The 27,089-nt window shown below is 44.1% G+C and overlaps 1 protein-coding gene across 1 annotated transcript in view; it reads left to right on the top strand.

Moving 5' to 3' along the window:
• Positions 1 to 8,806: 8,806 nt before the first annotated feature.
• The window catches only part of LOC136581620 (DNA topoisomerase I, mitochondrial-like), a 138,612-nt gene continuing 120,329 nt past the window's right edge, over positions 8,807 to 27,089 (top strand). The window contains exon 1 of the mRNA XM_066582216.1: positions 8,807 to 8,941. The gene's annotated coding sequence lies outside the window, so the exon portion shown is untranslated. The remainder of the gene's footprint in view (positions 8,942 to 27,089) is intronic.

Genomic DNA, 27,089 nt, shown 5'->3' with positions numbered 1-27,089 from the left:
GAAATCAGACGTGTCGTCACTACTGCCGCTATGAAAGCTTTTCATAGTGACGTAGATCTCCTCTGGTGTCTCTTCTAGAGAGGAGCTACTACTGCTGGACTCCTTAGAGCTGCAGTCTTTAATTTCTTCAGTTGTGTTAACTGCTGTCTTGTATTCCACTCCTTTAGATGAAACAAAATGATTGTGTTACTATATATATACAGTATCTAGATAAATATTGTTACCATTTTGTGCCTGCAGCTCTTGTGCAGAGCTATGGGTTTCTACGGTTACAGACTATCTCTGTTTAATGTAAAAAACTTTGGATGAACACTTCCAGTTACTTTCCAATTTCTTACCTCCGCTGCTGATGTGACTTGGCCCTGGGATTTCGCAAGAGGTTCTTTGGATATCTTTGGCGCTCTCTGCGTTCTCCAGTCCGTCCTCTCCTAAATCCCTGGTGTTTACATTTTTATTGTATACTGCTTTATTGTCCACTTTTTCATTGCATGGGACATACAGATCTTCTAAACTCTGGATCAGGCTGTGCATACGATCGTACGTTGCCAGTATTTCTTGGTGACTGGCATGGTACTCGATGCACAGTTCTTCCAGGCTGAGGGTCACGTTGTGTAGTTGTTGATATTCTGCTTGTATTTCTTCCACAACGCTGTCTATCTCCAGTTCTGGTTCTTGGTCGTCGGCCTTGAAGTTTTTGTTTTTTTCCAGAGTATCCGCCTCCTTTTCTTTCTCTAAAGATGACTCATTGACTGTAAAGAAAAAAAATGTATAGATATATCAATTTAGAACAAGAAGTCGCATCAGGAAACCTGAATGCTGTTTCATACATAACGAAGGAGAATGGAGATCTAACTAAGGAATGACGGGCCTAACCCAAGGACTTGTATTTCAAGGGGCTGCCTCATGAAAACAATCCCTGTCATTATGTACTATTAAGGCACATGGACATCATAGAGGGCAGTCACCCACAATAAGAACAGTTCATGCCCCAGCAGACCCAAATGTCCAAGAATTAGGTGGCTGGCCATAAGTTACATTTAAGTTTTGCAGTTTTTGTCAACAAAACCCGTAGTGACCCAATCTGAATGGAGTCATACTACTGGTGATGATTTACTGACTGAACAGCTAAATTGGTGACAGGTTATAAATTTTCATGGGAAATAAGCTGTATTGTGTATTCTGCACCCCCTACATTAACATCGCTTTCGAAGAAAACCATGCATCTGCATATTGGGGCTGTTATTATATAGCAAGGTCTATTAGTTTAGAACTCCCTGTCTGGTATTCCACATTCCATATTTACTATGATGTCACAGTTGAGATTAAGTAATGTTGGAAACTGCTACAAAGGAAGAATGGAGCAGTTCCCCATAGCAACCAATCAGATCACACTTATTGCTGAGATAAAAGCTGAAATCTTGTTGATTGCTCTGGGCAGGTCGTCAACTTTTCCTTTGCAGTAGCATATTGTACATTATAATATGAAGGTTAAAGACTTTAGCTTTCATGATGACTTGCAGAGAGTCCCAAGCACTTTTCTTACTGCACTTTCCAGCCCCAGATACCTCTATCAGTTAGTTCCTATATCTTTGAGATCATTTTGGCAGTTACATGGGGTGCTATAACTATAACCATAATCTTGCAGTTTATAGGATGTTTCTGGATGCCCTACCTTTTCTGTCCGCCATGTTGCTCTCACTTGGCTTTGGGAGTTTCTGCTCCATGCTAATGCCACTGGGCTCTAGGAGTTCCTCTTCCATGTTGATGATGCCACTGGGCTCTAGGAGCTCCTCTTCCCTGTGGACAATAACAATGCGCTCTAGGCGTTCCTCCTCCTTGTGGATGATGACACTGGGCTCTTGGAGTTCCTCCTCTATGTTAATGCCACTGGGCTCTTTAAATTCCTCCTCAATGTTGATCCAAGTGGGTTCTGGGAATTCTTCAGAACTCTCCTCATCCTGGATGGAGGTGCAGCACCTCATACATCCAGTAATTCTCTTCCAGGCTTTGCGCAGGCGCGCTAAGAACCCTTTCTTTTTGGGTTTCTTAGGCTCACTGCGCTTCCGCCGGATGATCTTCACTTCTTCTGATAGCTCCTCGATCTTATTTGCCTCCTCCTCTAAATATTTTCTCATCTCTTTTGCCTTCATTTTATCGCAAAGGTAAAAAGATATAGAAATTCGCGGTTGTAGCTCTCACTCGTACTCTGCTAGCTGCAGCAAGTGAATGCAATGGTTATTAGCCGTGCAAGAGAATATAAAGGCACCTGCCATTATGATGTCATAAGGCACATTGTGATGTCACAATTGCCATTGTGATGTCATCAACTGTCTTAAGGAACATGCCCCAACATGTCCAAATATGCAACATGCTCCAACATATACAGATGTTCTGGAATGTTCCTTAAGGCAGTTGATGACATCACAATGATAGTAGTACTTGAGGATCTTTTCACTATATTTTAGCTACAATATACAGGATTGCAATGGCTCTCACAGCATGCTGGGAGTTGTAGTTCCAGCAGCAGGGCTACAGGTAAATTGACTTTTGCCATATGGGATGCCCAAGGAAGCTTTCCATATTATATAGTCTTGTATTTCACATCTCTCACATGGAGTTATAATAAAGGCTGTATACAAGTTTATCCTCCAATTACATTCATAGACCTTTTTTTCTCATTAGAGTTTATTAATTTACAATTTTACTTAGTACAATAATAACTGAACAATAAGGGGAAAAATACATTAATAACATTGTATATCCATGCAAAATGCAGTGTAGGAAGGAAATATAAACAATTGATAAGTGCTTATTGAGCTTCATAACAGATAAGCAGATATATTTCTATTGTGTTTTATGTCTCTGACTCCATTATGCGGTTACCCATCAAATAATGGCCTGGTCAGGGCCCAGCTTGTAACTAATAATGGGATTAGGGAATGAAGGAAATAGAAGGGGGGGGTATGTCCCCTGAAGTCACGATGTAGAACACAAAGTGTTGTAAGTTTTTCAGTGCGGTAATTTTTAGGGACATGAATGATCTCTTTTGTGAAGGAAACCTATAATTTACCCATGATGTCCAGACTCTCAAATGCCGTGTGGCGGTTAAGAATTGTTGAAGTCAATTTTTCTCTTATTAAATACTAATTTAATTGCCCTTTCACTTCTGAAAACTTCTCTTCCTCCAAGACTTGGCGATTGTTTAGTAAGTGGGAAAAAAATCTGATTAGTCTTCGTGATTCCATAGAGATATTTGCATAAATTTAATAGGGGCTCCCATCTGACTTTTCAGATATTACAACCGGTAACCAAAACAATTGGGTATACCCCTATCCATAGTCATTTTACTTGGGACAGGACCACCTAATGTGTAACATGTTTCCAGGAGATTGACAAAAGCAACAAAAGCAATTCAAGTGGTATCCTGGTATAGCATGAGCATTTAGGTATGGACTAGATGCCATTAGAATAGTATGTTACATCTACCTGCAATTCCACATTAAACTCCGCAGCTGGAGCTGGCGGGATAATTCCACCCGTGTGATAGGTCCCTATGAGTATTACTGGCGGTAAACCAGGAATGGAACCTACAGAGCAAATATATAAGGGCTTAAGCAGACGGGCGAATATGATAATATACTCGCCGCTATGGAGCTTATTTGTGCATGAATCAGTTATTTTTATTTCTTCTTTGGCTATTAAAACTTCGCTGAAGTTTGAAAACAAGAAGCTAAGACTAACTTCACACGGGCCGTGATTCATGGCCCAATATCATGTTCGCCAACATGCGAATGTCTCGTGCATTTTTATGTCAAGACTGCCTCGCATCACAAGATAGGGTAGGACCTTTCTTCCTGTTTTGTTTTATTTACTGGCTCACAATAGTTCAAAATTTGAATAAGTTTAAAAAATAATAATTTTTTACCTGGTTTATGCTCTAATATGCTGCGTAGCGGCGAGCGCATTGGTGCATTTGGCTGTTTAAGTCCTAATGGAAACTATTGAAATTTTTCAGTATTTTTGACTTACAGCAAACGCTGATGCAAGAAAATAGCCGTACAATACTGCCGTATGGCCCAGTCATCCCGGATTTTGGGAGTTGTCTAGCATCCCGGTAAGTATGCCCGATCTCCCATTTAAGGGGGTTCTGTCAAAATCAACTTTTATCACATAACCATATCACACGGAGCAGCGCTCCATTCAACCTCTACATTACTACAGTCAGGAGAAGAGGGGGAGATGTTCTCGGGATTGGTGGGGGTCTCGGTGGAGATAACCAAAGGATAGGTAATAAAAAGTCAATTTAGGAAAACCCCATTTAAAGGGGTCACCCAGACATCACTCACCGGGATACTCCGGGTTTGGAGTGGAAGCGCCGCTCTGACCCCTGTATAGTGGCCAGCTCTTGTAATTGGAGACGCAGCTCTCACTGAAATCTATGGGACTTCAGACTGCAATTACAAGTGCAGCTCCTATTGATTTCAGTGAGGGCTGCGCTTAAAATTATGAGCGCCGGCCGCTGCATAAGAGCCACAGCAGTACTTCTGCTCTGACCCTGGTGTATCCTGGCCGACGCGGCCTGAATAACCCTTTTAACTCTGTCCAGCAGCAGCAGTAAAAGTAAAAGCGTCTTTATCATCTCACACTACAGATCCCTCCTTGAACCAGAATATAGTCGTGTGAGCGAGTCCTAAGGCCTCATGTCCACGGGCATGCACGGACTCCAAGTGCAGAAATCTGCAGCGGAATGCACCCGTGCCCGCAGCCATGGAAATAAAAAGGCAGTTTCTTACCCCTCTGGATCCAGCGTGGGTCTCCTCTGTGCTGACCGGATCTTCTTTCTTCAGCCTGGTGGTTGCGTCTGGCGCATGTGCAGTGCATTTTCTTTAATAAATCTCCTGCTTTCCCGCAGATCCATTGACTTTAACGGAAGCCATCCCTGCAGAAAAATGGAGCATGCCGCGTTTTTTCCTGCACGTGCAATATGGACACCAGGAAAAAAATTTTAATATCTGTGAATGCCCAATGATAGTCTATAGGCATATTGAACTGCAGATCCTCTGCGCAGGTGACCCACGTGGATTCCACAATTCAATTATGCCCGTGGACATGAGGCCTAAGGCTGGTTTTACGCATGTGATATAGGCTTCCAGCACACTTGTTTTTTTTTCATCCATGTGGGGTCCAATTAACAAAACAGAATCCACAAAGACAGAATACGGACCCATATTATTCAGGGCTTATTCGGACTACTGTATATATCGGCTGGGTTTTTACGCCTGGGGGAGGAGGCTGGAAGAGCCGAGAGGAGGCTGGAAGAGCTGGGAGCAGTGCACTGAGCTCCCACCCTCCGCCCCACGGCACTATTTGCAATGGGAGGGGTGAGATGGAGGCGGAGCTAAGTTCCTGGTCTTAGCTCCACCCCCTCCAATTGCAAATAGTGGCGAGGGGGGGGCAGTAACTCACTGCACTGCTCCCGACTCTTCCAGTCTCCTCCCCCTGCTGTGAAAACCCATCCGATATACAGTCGTCTGAAGCCCCCCTCAAAGTGACAACACGCACCACAGAGTATTTTCACACACACATGGACTGTGGCAAAACAATCACGCACACTATTCTAATCCCTTTAACAGGCGAAACTCACCCATTCAAGTCTATGGGGATGGAAAAAAATGGACAGTACTCAAATACCATCCATTATTTTTTAAGAAATTCAGAAAATAAGGAGCAAGCCTGGTACATTCTTTTTTGTTAATTGATAAAACTAATTAGGCTGAACGGCCTACTCATTGGAATGTCCCGCCTGTTCAAACAGATGTGAATAGGGCTGGCAAAAGGCAAAGAAAAGTAAAACGCATGGATCTGCTCGCCAGAGGACGGGATCGCGCTCCATTCAGTGCGCAATCACTTCCTCCTCTGGCGAGCGTGATGTCATGCCCATGTAAAGGAGGCCTAAGTAAATGGGATCACATAAATATTATATATGTGTATTCGCTGCGTATTCAAGCATGAAGACTGGAAAAATCAGTGGGATCTTTCTGTGTTTTTTTTGCGTGCGAAAACACAGCAAAAGCGCTATACACAAGCCGTAAATGCACTGCGTATTTACGCAACCGAAGTTCTTCTGAACATACTCTGAGGTCAGACCAGACACTCCACAGACATGTCCTATACACTGATGATCACTGCATTAGGATAACGCTCTGTGAGATCGAGCGCCAATCACTAGGGAGTGGGTGGAGGAAAGTGACGATGAATTCTCCGCACTGCCTTGGCCCCAAAGCTCACCAGCCTGTAACCCCGCAGAACATGTTAGGAAAGGGCTGTTAAATCTGCTCTAACTTATCCGCAACATGGTCACCAACTGATGGAGCTGCTGTAGCGGGCATGGGGCGAATGGAATATTGGGGATGTTTGACAGCTTGTGGAATCGGTTCCCCGATGTCTGAAAGCTGTGATTGCTCAAAAAGGGGGACCAACTCATTATTGAGCAGGTATTCCTTATCAGTGATCATTCAGTGTAGTGATGACATAAGATGGCAAAAGACTCACTGGTATTAATAGTGGGCGACGTGCATAGAGAGCTATTGGCACTTAATTGTTTTAGTCCATTGAGGGGATATGTGAATCCATGAGATGTGTCAGATCAGGTCATCAGTGTGGGTCTATGGACTGAGACCAGCAGCAATCATTAGAAAACAGTGACCTTAGGATGGGGTCACACGGGACAGAATTTCACGAAAATACCGCTGGAACAGCACAGCTTCCAATCCCGGAATGGAATTCCGCACCGCACGTCAGTATTCATGCTACTTGGCCGCAGTGTGCGGACGAGATTTTTGCAAAATCCCGGGATTAGGAGCTGCGGTTGGAATTGCCATGCGGACTTTGTGCACGGAATTTAATCGGCAATTCAGCCCCATGTGAACCCAGCCTTATTCCTCATTCGGCTTCCCTAGGCTTCCCCTACAACTGTGTTATTTCTGAGCTCCCACTGACTTCTACGTGAATATCATCTGCTTTACGTGGGCCTATCTGAGGAAGCCGGAAGGGCTGTGCAGTATTAGCCAATGAGCATAATATCTATGATGCCATTACTAGTGGCTTTTCTTCTTTTCCAGACTACGGAATGCTAGATGACATCACAGAGAAGAAAGGGAAAGGAGACAAGTTTGTGGAATGTGAAAATCTCCAACCTGAGGCACAACACAGTAGAAGACATGGTGTCTGTAGTTTTCCCCCACTGCCCGGTAATCACTATGATTTGGTAGTCTGAGACACTTCACACCACTTTCGTATTGGCAAGCACTGCTCATGTATCAAGAGCAGCTTGTAGTGTCTTGGTCTACTGATGGATGACCAAAGCACAGTATGCATCGGGTAGTCAGAAAAGTGCTGCAGCCACCTTCAAAGCCTGAAGAGAGATCCCAGCAACCAGCACATCGGTGGCAAGTAATATCAGCCTCCTTTTACCCCGGTGGGTTGCTTTCCTTGCCCGATGCTCCCGGCCGTCTCTTCTGTTTTGGGCTGATCTTGTTTGTACTTTATCCCGGGGAATCCTGGGGGTAAGAAGGAGCTGGAGAACTGTGTTTTTCAGTGCAAAAAAACTGGGATCATGGTGAAGAAATCTGCTGAACTGCAGATGATGTACTGCGACTTGTATGGAGCAAAGGTAAAGGGAGGATGATGATGGTGATGGCCGTGTATTGTACTGTTATACTGTATATTGCTACCAGATGGCATTGGACATTTAACGGTTAATTTCTTTGTGACATAGTAAATGGTTAACAAACGTGTAAGGTGTAGAATCCAGCAGCACACACTTATGTTTCAAATCCCTATCAGGGTTAGGTGGGAAGATGCAGAGCTGTATATGGGACCATGAACCAAAAGTCCCCAGCAGAATCCAATATTTTACCAATAAACGGCAGCATAAACGGTAAATAAAAGCATCAAAAAGCTTTATTGTTCCATATTAATAAACATAGACAAACAACGTTTCAACCTTAATAGTCTTTCTTAAGCCTTGGCTTGAGAAAGTCCATTAAGGTCGAAACGATAAAGCTTTTTTGACGCTTTTTATTTACCGTTTATGTTGCCGTTTATTGGTAAAATAGTAAATGGTTGGATCTGTTCCTGCTGTATGATCATTCACCATGACCTCCTTTTGATCCAGGGCGCTGGGGTGGAGATCTATTCTGGAAGTAACTGCAGCCTGATTGACAACGGCATCCACCACTGCAGAGACGGAATCATTATCACGGTATTGTGACTTCGCACATGGAATCTGCTCACCGTATGCGGTTGGTCAGGACATCCCATCTTCACAATGATGCTGCTTTGGTAATTACTTCTGGTGGTATTCCAGGACTTTTACCCATTGTTCTGTTGGTGATCTATCCTGAGGATAGGTTCATCAAGTTAATTGGTGGAGTTCCACCAGTCAGGACCCCTGCTGATCAGCTAATCTCAGCCATCAAAGTCATGGTAGCCAAGCCAGATGCTGAAGTGTAATAGAAGGCACAGCATGCATTGAAATCGGTGGCTCTGCTGCAATGAGTGCAGGGGCTGATATCAGCTGATCGACTGGGGTCCTGAGCAGTGGGAGCCCAGACGATCGATTATAGATTACCTATTTTCCTGGAAATAAACGAATGGGCCCTTTTTTGACCTTTTGTCTGCGAATGTGGTGGTGCATGGTCATCCTTTCAGGTGAATGAGTGCTCGTGTAATACTTGGTCACATGAGGGGACTATGTTTAGTTTTTTACTACATTCAGCTAGAATCCTCTTGTTTTTCAGGACTTCATTGATGGAGGGGCACGATCTCCCCAAAATATCTGTTGGGATGAATGTCATCTATAACAACGAGAGCTATGCTGTAGTGCTGGTGAAGCCGGAGAATGAAGAGGATGAGGTGAGGCCAGAGACAAAGTAGGAAGGTGAGTTCTAGGCTAGGATTTGAGTGGTCCATTCTGCCGTTTTCCTGTATGATGACCCTTCTACCACACGGATGACATACTGCGGTGTATTTTATACTGCGGCACGTCTTACTGGTTGTGGATGAGCCATTACTGAACCATAGGGCTAAATATCAGCGTTTGTGCCATCCTGATTACACATTATCTGTAGGACCCTACTAAAGAGGGTGCATGGGACACATAGGCTTACATGGGTGGCAGACGGGCTTAAGCACTCGAGCTCTGGGCTCGGATTTGGAGTTTGCATGTTTTGCCTTGTTCACAGATGTGTTCTCTGTTTTATTCCTCTTATAATGCAACTCGCGGTCTATGAAACTGTCAGTGTGTGAGACCTTGAAGCTATTCTCTGGTTTTATGTAAACTAAGCTTAAAGGGTTGTCGGGGACTCTTACTAGTGATGACCTGTCCTCAGGATCGGTAATCAACAGTTGATTGGTGGGGGTTTGCAGTTTCGGGTCCCCACTGGACCTGCTGTCAATGCAGAGAGTGCTGGAAGCAGATAGCGCTACGCCCCAGTTTGGTACTACTGGCACAGTTCACAATTTAATGTATTACCAAACCAGACTGATGCAATACAGACAGCGCTACCTGCTTCTTGTAGTGTCCACACTGACTGCAGGCCTGGTGATCAGTTGATTGTCAGGCCTGCTGTCAGTGCAACTTTATCACTGGAAATATTGCGCTGTCAATATTGCAGTGGCCTGGTTTGGTACTACAGTCACAGCTCCCAATGGATTCAATGGGTGTTGTGCCTGTAACACTAAACCGGGCAGCTACAGTATGAAGAGGGCTATCTGCTTCCAGTGATATCAGCACGATTGGTGGACCTGATGGTCATCTGAAGGGTGGACCCCTACGATTATCTGTTGATAACCAATCCTCAGGATGGGTGATCAATGGAAAAGTCCTGAACAACTATTTTTAATTCTTGTACACATGACAAGTTCTTCAATTTTCTAATAGACTTTGTACCAAATCTTCACCATTTAAGATATTGCTTGCTGTCATTGAATGAGAACACCTTTTCCAATCACAGGCAGTAAACCTGTATATAGCTAGTCCTACTCTCAGCTGAGAAGTAGATACAATTGTATCTAGTGTAGACAATGCTCTGTGAGCTAAACAGCTCAGATCCCAGACTGATACATTGTAGCAAACTACCAATCAGTCTGGAGTACAGGCTGTTTAGCTCACAGAGCATTGTCTACACTGGATACAACTGTATGCACTTCTTAGATATGAGTAGGACTGTATTTTGCTCTCTACAGCTGTGTGTCCACTTCCATAGAGAGCAATATGTATTTTTGTGCACAGCAGAAAGTCAATTACCTGTGGCCTTACTGTTGGAACTACAACCCCCAGCATGATGTGAGAGTCATTGCAATACTGTTTATGGAAGCTAAGTGTGCAGATCCCATAGGAAACTAAAATGTTACTCTGATTACAGCAGATAAATGTTTGCAGGTCACTGACACACAAGGTCAGTAAATATCTTAAAACGCGGTCTTAAACAATCATTAGTGAAATAATCCCCCTAAACTGGATCGACATGTGTCTTTTTTCAGCCTACTATACTATGTTATGTTACTAATATACCCGCCACCTCTCTTCCTCTTATTTTAACCCTTTCTTGTACCATTTCCACGGTATGTGGGAGGATTGAAGACAAATTCTCTATAGATGTTAACATATATTTATTATTAATGCATGAAGATGTTATCATACATTGGATAGAAAGGAGCAGATGATGGTGATTCCGCTCTTCAAGCCTTGGCTTACTGTAGTGGTGTTTCTGGAGATGCAGGTGCAGATCACACATAGGTGACACTTCCCTGGATTCCTACAATCCATGTTCAGCCTTTGGGCCTTCTATTTGTCAAGTCCGGTGGGTGAAGCATACATTGGATAGAAAGGAGCAGATGATGGTGATTCCGCTCTTCAGGCCTTGGCTTACTGTAGTGGTGTTTTTGGAGATGCAGGTGCAGATCACACATAGGTGACAATTCCCTGGATTCCTACAATCCACGTTCAGCCTTTGGGCCTTCTATTTGTCAAGTCCAATGGGTGAAGCATACATTGGATAGAAAGGAGCAGATGATGGTGATTCCGCTCTTCAAGCCTTGGCTTACTGTAGTGGTGTTTTTGGAGATGCAGGTGCAGATCACACATAGGTGACAATTCCCTGGATTCCTACAATCCACGTTCAGCCTTTGGGCCTTCTATTTGTCAAGTCCGGTGGGTGAAGGAGCTACTTCCAATGTTAGTAGCTTCCTTCTGTCAAATCCAATAAATGAAGGAGCTGCTTTCTTCTTTAGCAGCTTCCTTTTGTCATCATCACCACATTGTAGATGAGATGTCCAGATGGTTACATAGCAAGTAAGGTTGAAAGAAGTCTTTCAATTTCAACCTGTAATACTTGCTATGTTGACCCAGAGGGAGGCGAAAAACCCCTGAGGACTTAATGTTGGTTTGTCCTCCTAAAGGGAAAAAATTCCTCCCTGATCCCAAATATGGCGATCGGAACAAATCCCTGGGTCGTTGAAGCTCAAATCTACATGGATGTTAAGTGGTGGATGTTTGGTGGGGTTGTCAAATCTGGTAAATATGGAAGTCCAGTTGATCGTATCATTCAGTTCTTTCTGATGTCTAGTAGGTAGTAGAAAGTTATAGATGGTGCATATGGATGAATTTCATTAGCTATGCTGTTTTGAGCTTCATCCACCAACTCAAAACAGTTTTCTTGAATGACCTGGTTTGGTCATTTAATATTCGATCTCGATGGCAGGATGATAGTGTTCAGACCACTCTGAACACACAAAGCTGAATCTTTCGAAGAGCTTCTGCTCTTCAGCTCTTATTCTATTTGGCTTTTCAGCATAGGGCAGAGGGTCGTTAAAACTCAGGTCAACAGACATTGTTGTCATGATTGCTGGTGGTGCCATTCTCCTGGCTTTCACATCTTCCCAATTTATGTTACGAAAATATAGATGTCTTTTGATGTCTGACACTATTCCATACCGCCGGCTCGGATTTTTACACAGCAGCCCTTCCATGACGTTCACCATGCCATAAGACAGGGTGTCTGGGTAGCATGGATCACGATGAAGGACAGCCTGCTCAATTTCTCTGCAATTTTGTCCAGGAAAGGGCCTCGAATATGTGGACAGTTCATACATAATCACGCCAATAGAAAAATAATCTACCGCTTTGCCATGGTTTTCACCCATCACCATTTCTGGGGCTGTGTATCCTGGTGTACCTCTACAGTAGCTTCTGGTCCACGGGAAAACAAGCGTTATAGCAAGGCCGAAGTCTGCTATTTTGATGTGTCCCTCTGTTGTCAGAAGGATGTTTGCTGGCTTAAGGTCCCGGTGTAGAATACCTCTTCTATGCAGGAACTCTGTGCCACAGATAATTTCTGCGATGATAAATGTTATTGTGTCAACGCAAAGAGGAAAGTTTGTGGGCTTGTACATAAAATCCCTGAGGGTGCCTCTGGTGGACAATTCCATCACTTGGTAGACACAGTTTGGGGTGTGGAAGGCGGCCAGGCCCTGAATCAGGTAAGGGCTCTTGTAAGATTGTTTTAGGATTTGGCGCTCTGTGAAACGGTATTTTCTTTCCACGAAATTCCGTTTGCCTGATACTTTAATGGCTACGCATTCATTGCGGATGAAATCTTTAGCCAAGTAGACTGTTCCAAAGGCTCCTTTTCCTAGTTTCTGATAGAAAGTAAAGCACTCTAGTGTTAGGGGAACTGTGCCAGATATTTCCTGGTTGGCTTCCTCAAAACACAAATCTTCAGTGCTGTGTTCCTCATCATGGCAGCTGTCACTCTGAAAGGTTTTGGTAGACTTGTAGAGTTCCTGTGGTGTCTCCTCTTCAAAAGAGGAGAAATCAGACGTGTCGTCACTACTGCCGCTATGAAAGCTTTTCATAGTGACGTAGATCTCCTCTGGTGTCTCTTCTAGAGAGGAGCTACTACTGCTGGACTCCTTAGAGCTGCAGTCTTTAATTTCTTCAGTTGTGTTAACTGCTGTCTTGTATTCCACTCCTTTAGATGAAACAAAATGATTGTGTTACTATATATATACAGTATCTAGATAAATATTGTTACCATTTTGTGCCTGCAGCTCTTGTGCAGAGCTATGGGTTTCTACGGTTACAGACTATCTCTGTTTAATGTAAAAAACTTTGGATGAACACTTCCAGTTACTTTCCAATTTCTTACCTCCGCTGCTGATGTGACTTGGCCCTGGGATTTCGCAAGAGGTTCTTTGGATATCTTTGGCGCTCTCTGCGTTCTCCAGTCCGTCCTCTCCTAAATCCCTGGTGTTTACATTTTTATTGTATACTGCTTTATTGTCCACTTTTTCATTGCATGGGACATACAGATCTTCTAAACTCTGGATCAGGCTGTGCATACGATCGTACGTTGCCAGTATTTCTTGGTGACTGGCATGGTACTCGATGCACAGTTCTTCCAGGCTGAGGGTCACGTTGTGTAGTTGTTGATATTCTGCTTGTATTTCTTCCACAACGCTGTCTATCTCCAGTTCTGGTTCTTGGTCGTCGGCCTTGAAGTTTTTGTTTTTTTCCAGAGTATCCGCCTCCTTTTCTTTCTCTAAAGATGACTCATTGACTGTAAAGAAAAAAAATGTATAGATATATCAATTTAGAACAAGAAGTCGCATCAGGAAACCTGAATGCTGTTTCATACATAACGAAGGAGAATGGAGATCTAACTAAGGAATGACGGGCCTAACCCAAGGACTTGTATTTCAAGGGGCTGCCTCATGAAAACAATCCCTGTCATTATGTACTATTAAGGCACATGGACATCATAGAGGGCAGTCACCCACAATAAGAACAGTTCATGCCCCAGCAGACCCAAATGTCCAAGAATTAGGTGGCTGGCCATAAGTTACATTTAAGTTTTGCAGTTTTTGTCAACAAAACCCGTAGTGACCCAATCTGAATGGAGTCATACTACTGGTGATGATTTACTGACTGAACAGCTAAATTGGTGACAGGTTATAAATTTTCATGGGAAATAAGCTGTATTGTGTATTCTGCACCCCCTACATTAACATCGCTTTCGAAGAAAACCATGCATCTGCATATTGGGGCTGTTATTATATAGCAAGGTCTATTAGTTTAGAACTCCCTGTCTGGTATTCCACATTCCATATTTACTATGATGTCACAGTTGAGATTAAGTAATGTTGGAAACTGCTACAAAGGAAGAATGGAGCAGTTCCCCATAGCAACCAATCAGATCACACTTATTGCTGAGATAAAAGCTGAAATCTTGTTGATTGCTCTGGGCAGGTCGTCAACTTTTCCTTTGCAGTAGCATATTGTACATTATAATATGAAGGTTAAAGACTTTAGCTTTCATGATGACTTGCAGAGAGTCCCAAGCACTTTTCTTACTGCACTTTCCAGCCCCAGATACCTCTATCAGTTAGTTCCTATATCTTTGAGATCATTTTGGCAGTTACATGGGGTGCTATAACTATAACCATAATCTTGCAGTTTATAGGATGTTTCTGGATGCCCTACCTTTTCTGTCCGCCATGTTGCTCTCACTTGGCTTTGGGAGTTTCTGCTCCATGCTAATGCCACTGGGCTCTAGGAGTTCCTCTTCCATGTTGATGATGCCACTGGGCTCTAGGAGCTCCTCTTCCCTGTGGACAATAACAATGCGCTCTAGGCGTTCCTCCTCCTTGTGGATGATGACACTGGGCTCTTGGAGTTCCTCCTCTATGTTAATGCCACTGGGCTCTTTAAATTCCTCCTCAATGTTGATCCAAGTGGGTTCTGGGAATTCTTCAGAACTCTCCTCATCCTGGATGGAGGTGCAGCACCTCATACATCCAGTAATTCTCTTCCAGGCTTTGCGCAGGCGCGCTAAGAACCCTTTCTTTTTGGGTTTCTTAGGCTCACTGCGCTTCCGCCGGATGATCTTCACTTCTTCTGATAGCTCCTCGATCTTATTTGCCTCCTCCTCTAAATATTTTCTCATCTCTTTTGCCTTCATTTTATCGCAAAGGTAAAAAGATATAGAAATTCGCGGTTGTAGCTCTCACTCGTACTCTGCTAGCTGCAGCAAGTGAATGCAATGGTTATTAGCCGTGCAAGAGAATATAAAGGCACCTGCCATTATGATGTCATAAGGCACATTGTGATGTCACAATTGCCATTGTGATGTCATCAACTGTCTTAAGGAACATGCCCCAACATGTCCAAATATGCAACATGCTCCAACATATACAGATGTTCTGGAATGTTCCTTAAGGCAGTTGATGACATCACAATGATAGTAGTACTTGAGGATCTTTTCACTATATTTTAGCTACAATATACAGGATTGCAATGGCTCTCACAGCATGCTGGGAGTTGTAGTTCCAGCAGCAGGGCTACAGGTAAATTGACTTTTGCCATATGGGATGCCCAAGGAAGCTTTCCATATTATATAGTCTTGTATTTCACATCTCTCACATGGAGTTATAATAAAGGCTGTATACAAGTTTATCCTCCAATTACATTCATAGACCTTTTTTTCTCATTAGAGTTTATTAATTTACAATTTTACTTAGTACAATAATAACTGAACAATAAGGGGAAAAATACATTAATAACATTGTATATCCATGCAAAATGCAGTGTAGGAAGGAAATATAAACAATTGATAAGTGCTTATTGGGCTTCATAACAGATAAGCAGATATATTTCTATTGTGTTTTATGTCTCTGACTCCATTATGCGGTTACCCATCAAATAAGGGCCTGGTCAGGGCCCAGCTTGTAACTAATAATGGGATTAGGGAATGAAGGAAATAGAAGGGGGGGTATGTCCCCTGAAGTCACGATGTAGAACACAAAGTGTTGTAAGTTTTTCAGTGCGGTAATTTTTAGGGACATGAATGATCTCTTTTGTGAAGGAAACCTATAATTTACCCATGATGTCCAGACTCTCAAATGCCGTGTGGCGGTTAAGAATTGTTGAAGTCAATTTTTCTCTTATTAAATACTAATTTAATTGCCCTTTCACTTCTGAAAACTTCTCTTCCTCCAAGACTTGGCGATTGTTTAGTAAGTGGGAAAAAAATCTGATTAGTCTTCGTGATTCCATAGAGATATTTGCATAAATTTAATAGGGGCTCCCATCTGACTTTTCAGATATTACAACCGGTAACCAAAACAATTGGGTATACCCCTATCCATAGTCATTTTACTTGGGACAGGACCACCTAATGTGTAACATGTCACCAGGAGATTGACAAAAGCAACAAAAGCAATTCAAGTGGTATCCTGGTATAGCATGAGCATTCAGATACGGACTAGATGCCATTAGAATAGTATGTTACATCTACCTGCAATTCCACATTAAACTCCGCAGCTGGAGCTGGCGGGATAATTCCACCCGTGTGATAGGTCCCTATGAGTATTACTGGCGGTAAACCAGGAATGGAACCTACAGAGCAAATATATAAGGGCTTAAGCAGACGGGCGAATATGATAATATACTCGCCGCTATGGAGCGTATTTGTGCATGAATCAGTTATTTTTATTTCTTCTTTGGCTATTAAAACTTCGCTGAAGTTTGAAAACAAGAAGCTAAGACTAACTTCACACGGGCCGTGATTCATGGCCCAATATCATGTTCGCCAACATGCGAATGTCTCGTGCATTTTTATGTCAAGACTGCCTCGCATCACAAGATAGGGTAGGACCTTTCTTCCTGTTTTGTTTTATTTACTGGCTCACAATAGTTCAAAATTTGAATAGGTTTAAAAAATAATAATTTTTTTACCTGGTTTATGCTCTAATATGCTGCGTAGCGGCAAGCGCATTGGTGCATTTGGCTGTTTAAGTCCTAATGGAAACTTTTGAAATTTTTCAGTATTTTTGACTTACAGCAAACGCTGATGCAAGAAAATAGCCGTACAATACTGCCGTATGGCCCAGTCATCCTGGATTTTGGGGGTTGTCTAGCATCCCGGTAAGTATGCCCGATCTCCCATTTAAGGGGGTTCTGTCAAAATCAACTTTTATCACATAACCATATCACACGGAGCAGCGCTCCATTCAACCTCTACATTACTACAGTCAGGAGAAGAGGGGGAGATGTTCTCGGGATTGGTGGGGGTCTCGGTGGAGATAACCAAAGGATAGGTAATAAAAAGTCAATTTAGGAAAACCCCATTTAAAGGGGTCACCCAGACATCACTCACCGGGATACTCCGGGTTTGGAGTGAAAGCGCCGCTCTGACCCCTGTATAGTGGCCAGCTCTTGTAATTGGAGACGCAGCTCTCACTGAAATCTATGGGACTTCAGACTGCAATTTCAAGTGTAGCTCTTATTGATTTCAGTGAGGGCTGCGCTTAAAATTATGAGCGCCGGCCGCTGCATAAGAGCCACAGCAGTACTTCTGCTCTGACCCTGGTATATCCTGGCGGACGCGGCCTGAATAGCCCTATTAACTCTGTCCAGCAGCAGCAGTAAAAGTAAAAGCGTCTTCATCCTCTCACACTACAGATCCCCCTCGTGTCTCGATGTTACAATATGGCCACATAAACCTCCCTGGATGCTATATTACAGCTTGTTTATCCTTGAACCAGAATATAGTCGTGTGAGCGAGTCCTAAGGCCTCATGTCCACGGGCATGCACGGACTCCAAGTGCAGAAATCTGCAGCGGAATGCACCCGTGCCCGCAGCCATGGAAATAAAAAGGCAGTTTCTTACCCCTCTGGATCCAGCGTGGGTCTCCTCTGTGCTGACCGGATCTTCTCACTTCAGCATGGTGGTTGCGTCCGGCGCATGTGCAGTGCATTTTTTTTTTAATCTCCTGCTTTCCCGCGGAACTATTGACTTTAACGGAAGCCATCCCTGCAGAAAAATGGAGCATGCTGCGTTTTTTCCCGCACGTGCAATGTGGACACCGGGGAAAAAATGACAATCGCTGGTATTTAAATCTCTGCGGATGCCCAATGATAGTCTATAGGCATATTGAACTGCAGATCCTCTGCACAGGTGACCCACGTGGATTCTACAATTCAATTATACCCGGGACATGAGACCTAAGGCTGGTTTTACGCATGTGATATAGGCTTCCAGCACACTATTGTCTTTTTTCATCCATGTGGGGTCCAATTAACAGAACAGAATCCACACAGACAGAATACCAATATTATTCAAGGCTTATTCAGACGACCGTATATTGGCTGGGTTTTTACGCCCGGCTGATATACAGCGTCCCTCTCTGCAGGTGGAGGAGGCTGGAAAAGCCGGGAGCAGTGCTCTGAGCTCCCACCCTCTGCCCCTCGGCACTATTTGCAATGGGAGGGGCTGGATCGGGGTAGAGCTAAGTTTCCGGACTTACCTCTACCCCCTCCCATAGCAAATAGTAGCAAGGGGGGGGCGGGAGCTCAGTGCACTGCTCCCGGCTCTTCCAGCCTCCTCCCCCTGCTGTGAAAACTCGTCCGATATACAGTTGTCTGAAGCCACCCTCAAAGTGACAACACGCGCCACAGAGTATTTTCACACACACATGGACTGTGGCAAAACAATCACGCACACTATTCTAATCCCTTTAACAGGCGAAACTCTCCCATTCAAGTCTATGGGGGTGGAAAAAAACGGACAGTACTCAGATACCATCCATTATTTTTTAAGAAATGCAGAAAAAAAGGAGCGAGCCTGGTACATTTCTTTTTTTGCAGATGGGAAAAACAGACCCATGGAGCTAATATGGAGGCCACACAAAACTGCCTATAGATGGCGAAATGTCCATTTGTTGAGGACGTAAAATAAATAAACACCTTTTGTTTAACGCAACTGCATGCCAAGCCATACAGGTACATGCCGTCTGTACGCTGCTGCTTCTGCTGAATCCTGGCTGCTACCTGGGACTGTCTCCATTACAATGGAAGCGTTATTGTAGCAATCTGAATATGTAATTATACGTCTACTGATGGAAGAAGCAGAACTTTGGTGTCACTCTGACTTCTAGGTACATATCCTTCATGCCACTGTGTTTGTATATAGTGATATAAGAAGGCGATGAATGGTTCAGTGAAAGGGTTAACAAGTAAATGACCAGCAGAAGGGGAGGTTATAATAGGAGACCCTCCCTTAATTACCCCAGTCAGCGGCTCCTGGAGGGCCAGTGCAGAGCTTGGATCTTGTAGGTAATTTTTTGCACTACTGCCATCATCCTGCCTATAATAGTCAGCATTACTAATGAATACAAGATCTAATCTATATTGAACATATATAAATCTATATACAGGCCGATGAGTGTATGATGGTTGGTGAAGACCCCATACATTATCATGTCCCCAACCGTATCAGAAATACTATCAGCACTCTTTTCCTATCATTGTGGGTCCTGTGTTTTTTTTTTTTTTTTTTTTTTTTAGTAGCGCCTTTGCTTTTGTTAAAGGGGTTGTCCCGCTACACACAATGTGTTAAATCACTTCAGGCGTGATGGTAAACTTTGTAACGCAAAGTCCTACCCGTTCCTGTGTAGTTCCAGCGATTTGTGAGGTGGTCACATGACTCTGTGTCCTGGTGGTTTTGGGACGTCCTCTGTCTCCCATTCAACTACTTTGTCCCGACCGGGGCAACATATGCCAATTGCTAATGGCGTCGTGTTCAATGCCTGGGTGGATGCACTGCTGGTGTACGAGGGGGTACCCAAAAAACAAATTTTGAACATTTTAGATTTAAATTTCACACTGCGGGTCCATTTAAACAGCGAACAGACAAGATTTAGAAAATCTCATCTACATTGGCGCTACTGTAAATGCTGTGGATTTTCCGTGTAGAGTCTGCACAGAAAATCCATCGCAAATCCATCCCGTATGAACATGGGGTTATGCTACAATTTATTTGCTAACGGCACAGTGTTAAATGTGCACCCTCCCATCTGGCTTTGTAACTCCGCCTACTACACCCAAAGTGGCTGCACAATCTGGCTTTGTAACTACGCCTACTACGCCCAAAATGGCTGCACAACTGTGCCATACATTGGGATAATCGGAGAAGTCAGTGTACATACGTGGATCGTGTGCGGTATTGCACTCATGGAGTTAAAGAAACAAGAGGTCACCCAAAGAAACAGGAATGAAAGTTGCACTCGTCTGGATACCTGAATGCAAATGAATGGTGATTCAGCATCGTATATTCTGTGTGTTAAAAATATGAACACGGTGCTACTACGCCCCTGTGAATAAGCCCTTAGATCAGTTTTCATGGCACAGAATTTTTCGATCGAGATTTGTACATTGCGAGATTCTTTTGAATGGGGTCATACACATTAACAATGTTGTTTGGCATCGCACTGCGATGCCATGTGGGGTAAGCCACGGCATCGCCCATTGTTTTCAGTAGGGCCGGCGGCAGCATCGCATGCTAGGTGCACGCAAGTGATGTGAGGTTCCCCATTTCCCGGAATGATGCAAAATGTTTTTGATACAAAAACCGCCTCGGATTCGCGGGCAAATTGCACGTTGGTGAGAGAGATATCTGGCAGAGATTCACGTCCGGATATTGCACTTGCCCCTGCGAAATTAATTTTAGGCCAGTTTCACACGGGCGATAAAATTGATTGATGAAACAGCGCATGAAAACGCAATTAGACCAATGTCCACCTGCACGCATGGATTCTGTGCAGGAAATCCCACACAGAATCTGCCCGTGCCCGCAGCCATGGACAGTTTTTTTTTTTTTTTACCTGTCAGGAGCCGATGCAGGTATACTCCTCCATCCACAGGCGGAACTTCTTTCTTGTGCACTGCGGATGCGCCCGGCCTGCCACGCGCATGCGCAGTACATCTATTTTTTATTTTTGTACTCCTGATTTCCCGCGGATCCGCGGTACATCCTCTGTGACAGCTCCGGGTGTGCCGCAGATTGGACAGCTTCCATTGACTTCAATGGAAGCTGTCCCTGAAGGATCTGCAGAAAAATGGAGCATGCTGCAATTTCTTCCCACGCATGCGATTCGTACCTTAGGAAAAAATGACATCTGCATGCTTTTTTACTGTCCTGCGGATACTAATGCATCCCTATGATTGGCTTGATTCGTGGATCTCCCGCGCGGGTGCTGCAGATCAAATCCACCCGTGGACATTGGGCCTTTTGAAACCCATACTTTTCAAAGGTTTCCTTCACATTTGCGAGGTTTACACTCGTGATGTGCGGGAAAAAAAAATCATTTTTTTTTTTTTTTTGTATCACCCATGTTTCTCTATGCAGCCTTCGTTTTATCGTAAAGCACGCACTTGCGATTTTCGTGCGATGCGTTTTTAGCATTCGAAAGTCCTATTATCTTTCTCGCGAGAAAATCGCAAGCGACAGCGATGCTTTTGCGGGGAAAAAGCAGCACTGACGCTCAGACATGTCACAAATTGCGATATTGCCGCGATTTTCTCGCGGTGAGATCGCGATCACCCATGTAAAACTACTTACTGAGGGAAGCATAATTTGTGTGTCAGCTCAGCATTGCCATTATTTTGCAGTTATGTGCTGGATTATCAAAATTCCAGCAATTATGTGATTCTGGATTATAGAAATTGCGCTGTCCATAAATAAAGCGTGCGCCTTACAGCCTTTCCTTTTCAAAATATATCGTGAATTTCTTGATTTTGCAGACTGAAATGCTTCAGCACATAATTCTGCAGACCGGTCATTTCAGCCGCATCTGTTCAGAAAATCCACTAACCTTACTGACCGAATATGGATTTAATGAGAAAAATAGATTTTCTGGGCACTTTGGGGATATTACCTGTAATCAAGCTGCAGGAACTATGTTCCTAAGATGATTGCTGTAAAGTTATACCATTTCTGTAATGCTATTTGTAGTTTTGCAGGTAGATCTGGGGTCATTGCTTTGAAAGGTTTGTGATTGGCGCTGAAAAAGAAAATAACGTATTTATATGAAAGGTTTAGTCTCTATTAAAAAAGTAACTGCTCTGAAAAGTCTTCAGTTACGACAACACTGACTACTAGGAGCCGTTGGCTTTCACTCATTGGGATGAGTACCGGGCTTGTTGTGCCCAGCTACACTAGTAAGTTGGCAGAATTCTAACCAAAATCCTGAGTGTTCCATCATGGATAGTCATTAAGTCATCTATATAGATCTATATAAATAGGTTTTGCCCATTGCTTGGTGACAGCTTCCACTTCTGTTGGGTAGGCCAGTGCACCTAGTTGCCATACTAAGGTACTTTTACACAAGCCAATTATCGTCAAGACTTTGAACGATAGACGTCGTTCGGTGTAAAAGTGGGACCTGACAAGCTGCTTGGCGAGTGCTTATTGGTCGCTTTCTTTTAGGTCCATGAAACAAAGCGACTAATGAGCGACTTTTCACTCTGTGTAAACAGGCTGTTCCCTGTGAATGAAGGCAAGGGGCCAGGAGAGATCTCTCTGCCTCCGTTCACTGAATGACGTTTCTGTATAGCGCTCATTGGTTAAAAAACACTTCTGCCTTCTTCAGAGTCCTTGGCTGTGACTAAGAGCCAAAGGCCTGACCTGCTACATTGCAGTAGAAGGCTTCGTTCACACGAACGGATATCGGTCAGTCGATATATGCTACTTTGGTGGTGAAAAAACTGGTGAATGGGCACACAAATCAAACGTTTGAGCGCCTGTCCATAGGGCCTGGTGAGGCCGGCGCAAACGCGCCAACCTCACCAGGCCATCTCCCATTTCCCCTCCTCTTCACCGTGCAGGCTCACCTCTCTTCCTCCCCCATAGTTCTGTGCAATGGGAAGGGGCTGGATGGGGGTGGAGCTAAGCACAGGTCTGCCCCGCCTCCTCCCATTTATGGCTATGGCCAAGGTGTGGGGAGAGGGTTGGCACTTAGCTTCGCCCATGTCTCGCCCCTCTTCCATAGCTATCAATGGGAGGAGGTGGGGTGGATCACTGCTTAGCTCTGCCCCCTGTCCCGCCCCTCCCATTGCACAGAATGAGCGGGGAGGAAGAGAGGTGAGCCTGCACGGGGATGGGGGGAGAACAGAGGGAGGGAGTTTAGCAGCCACACTGCTAAACTCCCTCCGCAGCGGCCGACGTATTTCGGCCCAAAACATAGTTCCAGGACTATGTTTTGGGACCGACGTAAAAACACCCGGTGCTATATTGGCTTTGCTGGGCGTTTACGTTTTGGAAATATGCCCATGTAATCTGATGCATTGGAATCCAATGCATCAGACCAAAGCGCATATCGGCTGGCCGTGAAAAAGGCCGGCCGATGTGCGCTCGTGTGAAAGAAGCCGAAGGAGTATTAATCCCTTGCTGTATTTTTACTGTCAAGTAAAGCCTAGGGCCAAGTACTGAAAATGTACTGTGCTTGGTCCTTAAGGGTTTAGAAGAATTGCTTTCAGGGCAGAATATGGTACCTTGTGTAGGCAACACACAATGCTTGGTTCGTGTCGGTCAGCCGCCTTCTAGCATGTTTTATTACGTGGACTTTGAGACATTCTACGTTCGCTGTGAAGAATACAAATCCTTAAATTGTAAATGCATTTTGTCTAGAAAAATGTAGTCTGACATGTTGTCTTGTATAAGAACATTGGCTGCTGCACAGCCGGCATTTACACCATAATGACTCGGCTTACTAAATGACAGTTCTGTATGCCGGAGCTGGGCACCCTGCCAGTTCTAGGTGACATGAGTAGGTTTGGTATTTGAATCCAGTTGCGCACATCCACTCTAGTAGAATAACACGTTCTTTGGGTCCTTTATTAATTAGCAAAATTAGTTCCAGCTAATTAACCCCTTAATGTCTGGCTCAGTTTTCATTCATTCTGGGTTCAGAACACAGGAACTTTTCATGCTCGGCTTTCTCTTATTTCGGACCTGTAAGTTTGCTTTTTACATGTGTCATTCTGATTCTGTTAATGAAGCCAATGTCAGGAGTGGATCGTAAAAGGATGGAAGCATATAGGAAAGAATCAACTTCTCCTACTCCTTGCTGTAGCTTCAATAACTGCATGAAAATGGCATTTCTGAAAGCATCCTTAAAGGGATTGTAAACTATTGATGGTCATTCTCAGGACAGGTCATCCATAGTAGATTGGCTCAGGTTTGTTGGCTGGTCGCATGTGTGCACTGAACTGATTTCTGCAGGAGACACAGCTCTGTTCTTATTTCAATGGCCAGGCTTGATATTGCAGGCCAAGTTCCCATTCATATTAATGGGAACATAGCCTGCAACACCAGGCCTGGCCACTGTTATAAGAATGGAGCTGTCTGCTATCTGCAGAAGTCAATTCGGTGCATGAGCACACTGGCCCAGAGAACAGCTGATTCAGAGTGAGGGACCCCTGCCAATAAGCTATTGATGAACTGTCCTGAGGATAGGCCACCAATAGTTTACAAACCCTTTTAAAGGACGACAGCAATGGCCATTTAAGTCTCATGCCTAGTAGGCAGACTCCACAAGGAAAAATTGTACTCCTCCGAACAGGGATTCAAAGAGGAGAATGTGTCTGTACAGTCCTAAAACAAGAGTCACTTTAAAAAAAAAGTCTGTCCCCACTCTTCTAGAAATAGCGCCACTCTTGTCCATATGCTTCTTCTGGTATTGCAACTCTGCATTAAAATCTATTGAGCTGAACGTCAGGCGTATTCTCCTCATCTCCTGCAACTCCTCTAAGATTTTGTATCCAGACCACTTCACTAGATCAACCGGCTACAATTGTGTCTGTAGAGCCCAATAACATTCTGTATTTCAAGAGGTTCCCTTAGGCTTCTTTCACAAAGGCGACAAAGTCGCACGATTTTCTCACGTTGCGACAATGCTACACATCACGTGTATGTGAAGCCCATACTTTCCTGTGGGCTCCTTCACATTTGCAATGTCTTATAGCATGCGACATTGCAAGTCAAAAACCTTGCAGGTTTCGTGATATGCACGAGACTGGCGAGGTTTTGTAGCCCATGCCCCCCTATGAGCCTTCCTTTCTGTTGCATCGCACGAAAACGTGGTTTTCGTCCGGTGCGATGCAACTTTGACAGGAGGAAATCCTACTGTAAAAGCCCTAAACTAAGCCCTGGCTGCAGGAAAAAATTAAAAAACATACATCACCTCTCCCATGCTGTCAGGCTCCACTGCATCTTCTTCCCAGTCCCCAGCACTGTTCTTCAGCATCTCTTTTGGCTGGGGATTGGAAAATCCCCGCTTCCAGGAGGCCCTGCCTCTGATTGGCTGACGGCCGTGGGCCTCAGCCAAATCAGAGCCAGCGCTCAATGAATCAATCACAGTCAATGGATGGCTGTGATTGGTAAATCAAGCGCTGGCACTGATTGGCTGACCGTCAGTGACCCATGTGAAGGAGGCCTTAGATTGTAAGACTGTTAAATGTAATCTAACAGCCGCGTTGGTTAATGCATTTTGCTACCAATGACCTGGTGATCCAGATATCTGTGGATGGCGGCTAATGAATTGTAAAGTCTTTTACTCTATTGACGATCTATAAATATAGATGATGAATTTCCTTTTAGCCTTCGCTGTCAGTTTATAAAAGTGACATTGGAAGCTTTTATTACGTTTCTGGTTAATTCGCCAGGAAGCGGATTCACCATTAACTTTATACACTGTTTATTCTATGTCCACTAATTGATTGAGCAAACAATCGTACCATGCTCTGCCAAGGTAATTAGATAATGCCACTGTACGCTTTTAGTCATTGTATAACAGAACTCAGTACAGCAGCTCAACCTGTGCTGGTCATTGGCATTTATCCCCCTCTTCCTGATTACATAAATGGGCTATACATGGTTTAGTGAGACATCTGTGAAATGGCCATGCAGAATTTTTATGGAAACTGGATTGTGGAGAGGGGTGGTCTCACAAAAAATTAAAAAATGTGGTGTAGAACAGAACTTCTCGAAGAGAGGGGAGGTTTTTACTGTATTTAAAGTATCCCCCTGCTGGGACCTTCAACAATCAATTGTAATTTGTGGGAAAACAGCATATTCCATTTTCCTGCAGCACCTCCAGAGGGGAAATTAAGTATTACAGTGCTTTTCAAATCAATGGACTCTCTCTGTAATGCAAGATAGATAGGTCTTCCAGAGTGCGAGATGCTCTCAATAATCGCATTCAGACTTGGACATTGGACATTGGACATTGGACATTGGACATTGGACATTGGACATTGGACATTGGACATTGGACATTGGACGAGACCTTCCTCTGTTAAAAGGGTTGTCCTGTTGCTGGATGATTTTTTTTATTTTTTTTTTAAACTTGAGCTTCAAATGCGTTAAAATTACCAAAGGTTACCCAGGGGTGCACAACTCCAGTCCTCAAAGCAGCCCAACAGGTCATGTTTTCTGGATTTCTGCAGTACTGCACAGGTGATGTAGTTATTGTCGGTGTCTCAGACATTGCCACAGAGGGTCTTACTATAGGATATCCTGAAAACATGACCTGTTGGGGTCCCTTGAGGACTGCAGTTGTGCACCCCTGAGCTTACTCTTCCTCTGCCCCGGTGATCTAGTGTTGAAGTCCCATGGTCCTACCGGTCTTTGTTGTAAAACGGATACCACCTGACCACTGCAGCCAATTAGATACCACAGCAGTCCGGTGCCCTCCTCCTGGCATCTTGGTTCCCAGCAACTGATAGTTGATGCCAAAGAAATGGCACGGACCACTGCAGCTGTCATATTGGCTGCAACAGTCAGGTGGTATCCATTTCGCCGTAAGGGGTTGTGTGACGCTCAGCGCTCTCCGTTGCCCTGACCACACTGTATGGCATTTGTAGTATTTATTGATACAGTGTACATTAAGAGGGGAGGAGCAGCTATGTGGGTACCAACAGGAAAAGGAAGTGCTCAGGGTCAGGCTGAAGGAAATTAAGCAGTGAAGAGACCATACCTGTGTGCTGTTCTCCTACGGGGAACGATTCCGTGGCCTGGCAACACCAGTAACTTTTTCTGAGAAACTGGTGGTAAGAGATGATAGCACCTGCCATCTGTCAGTATTAGTGAAGCTAAAATTCACCGGAATCCGGTGTCTCCTACAAGTTGAGGCGCTATACTCTATTTGCTGTGATTGCGCCTGTTGTGCATAAGGAGAGTTCATTTGCA

The sequence above is a fragment of the Eleutherodactylus coqui genome, chromosome 11 (assembly GCF_035609145.1).
Source record: "Eleutherodactylus coqui strain aEleCoq1 chromosome 11, aEleCoq1.hap1, whole genome shotgun sequence".
In the NCBI taxonomy this organism is placed as follows: domain Eukaryota; kingdom Metazoa; phylum Chordata; class Amphibia; order Anura; family Eleutherodactylidae; genus Eleutherodactylus; species Eleutherodactylus coqui.
The sequence above is the reverse complement of the archived record's forward strand: the minus strand, read 5'-3'. Positions and strand labels throughout refer to the sequence as shown.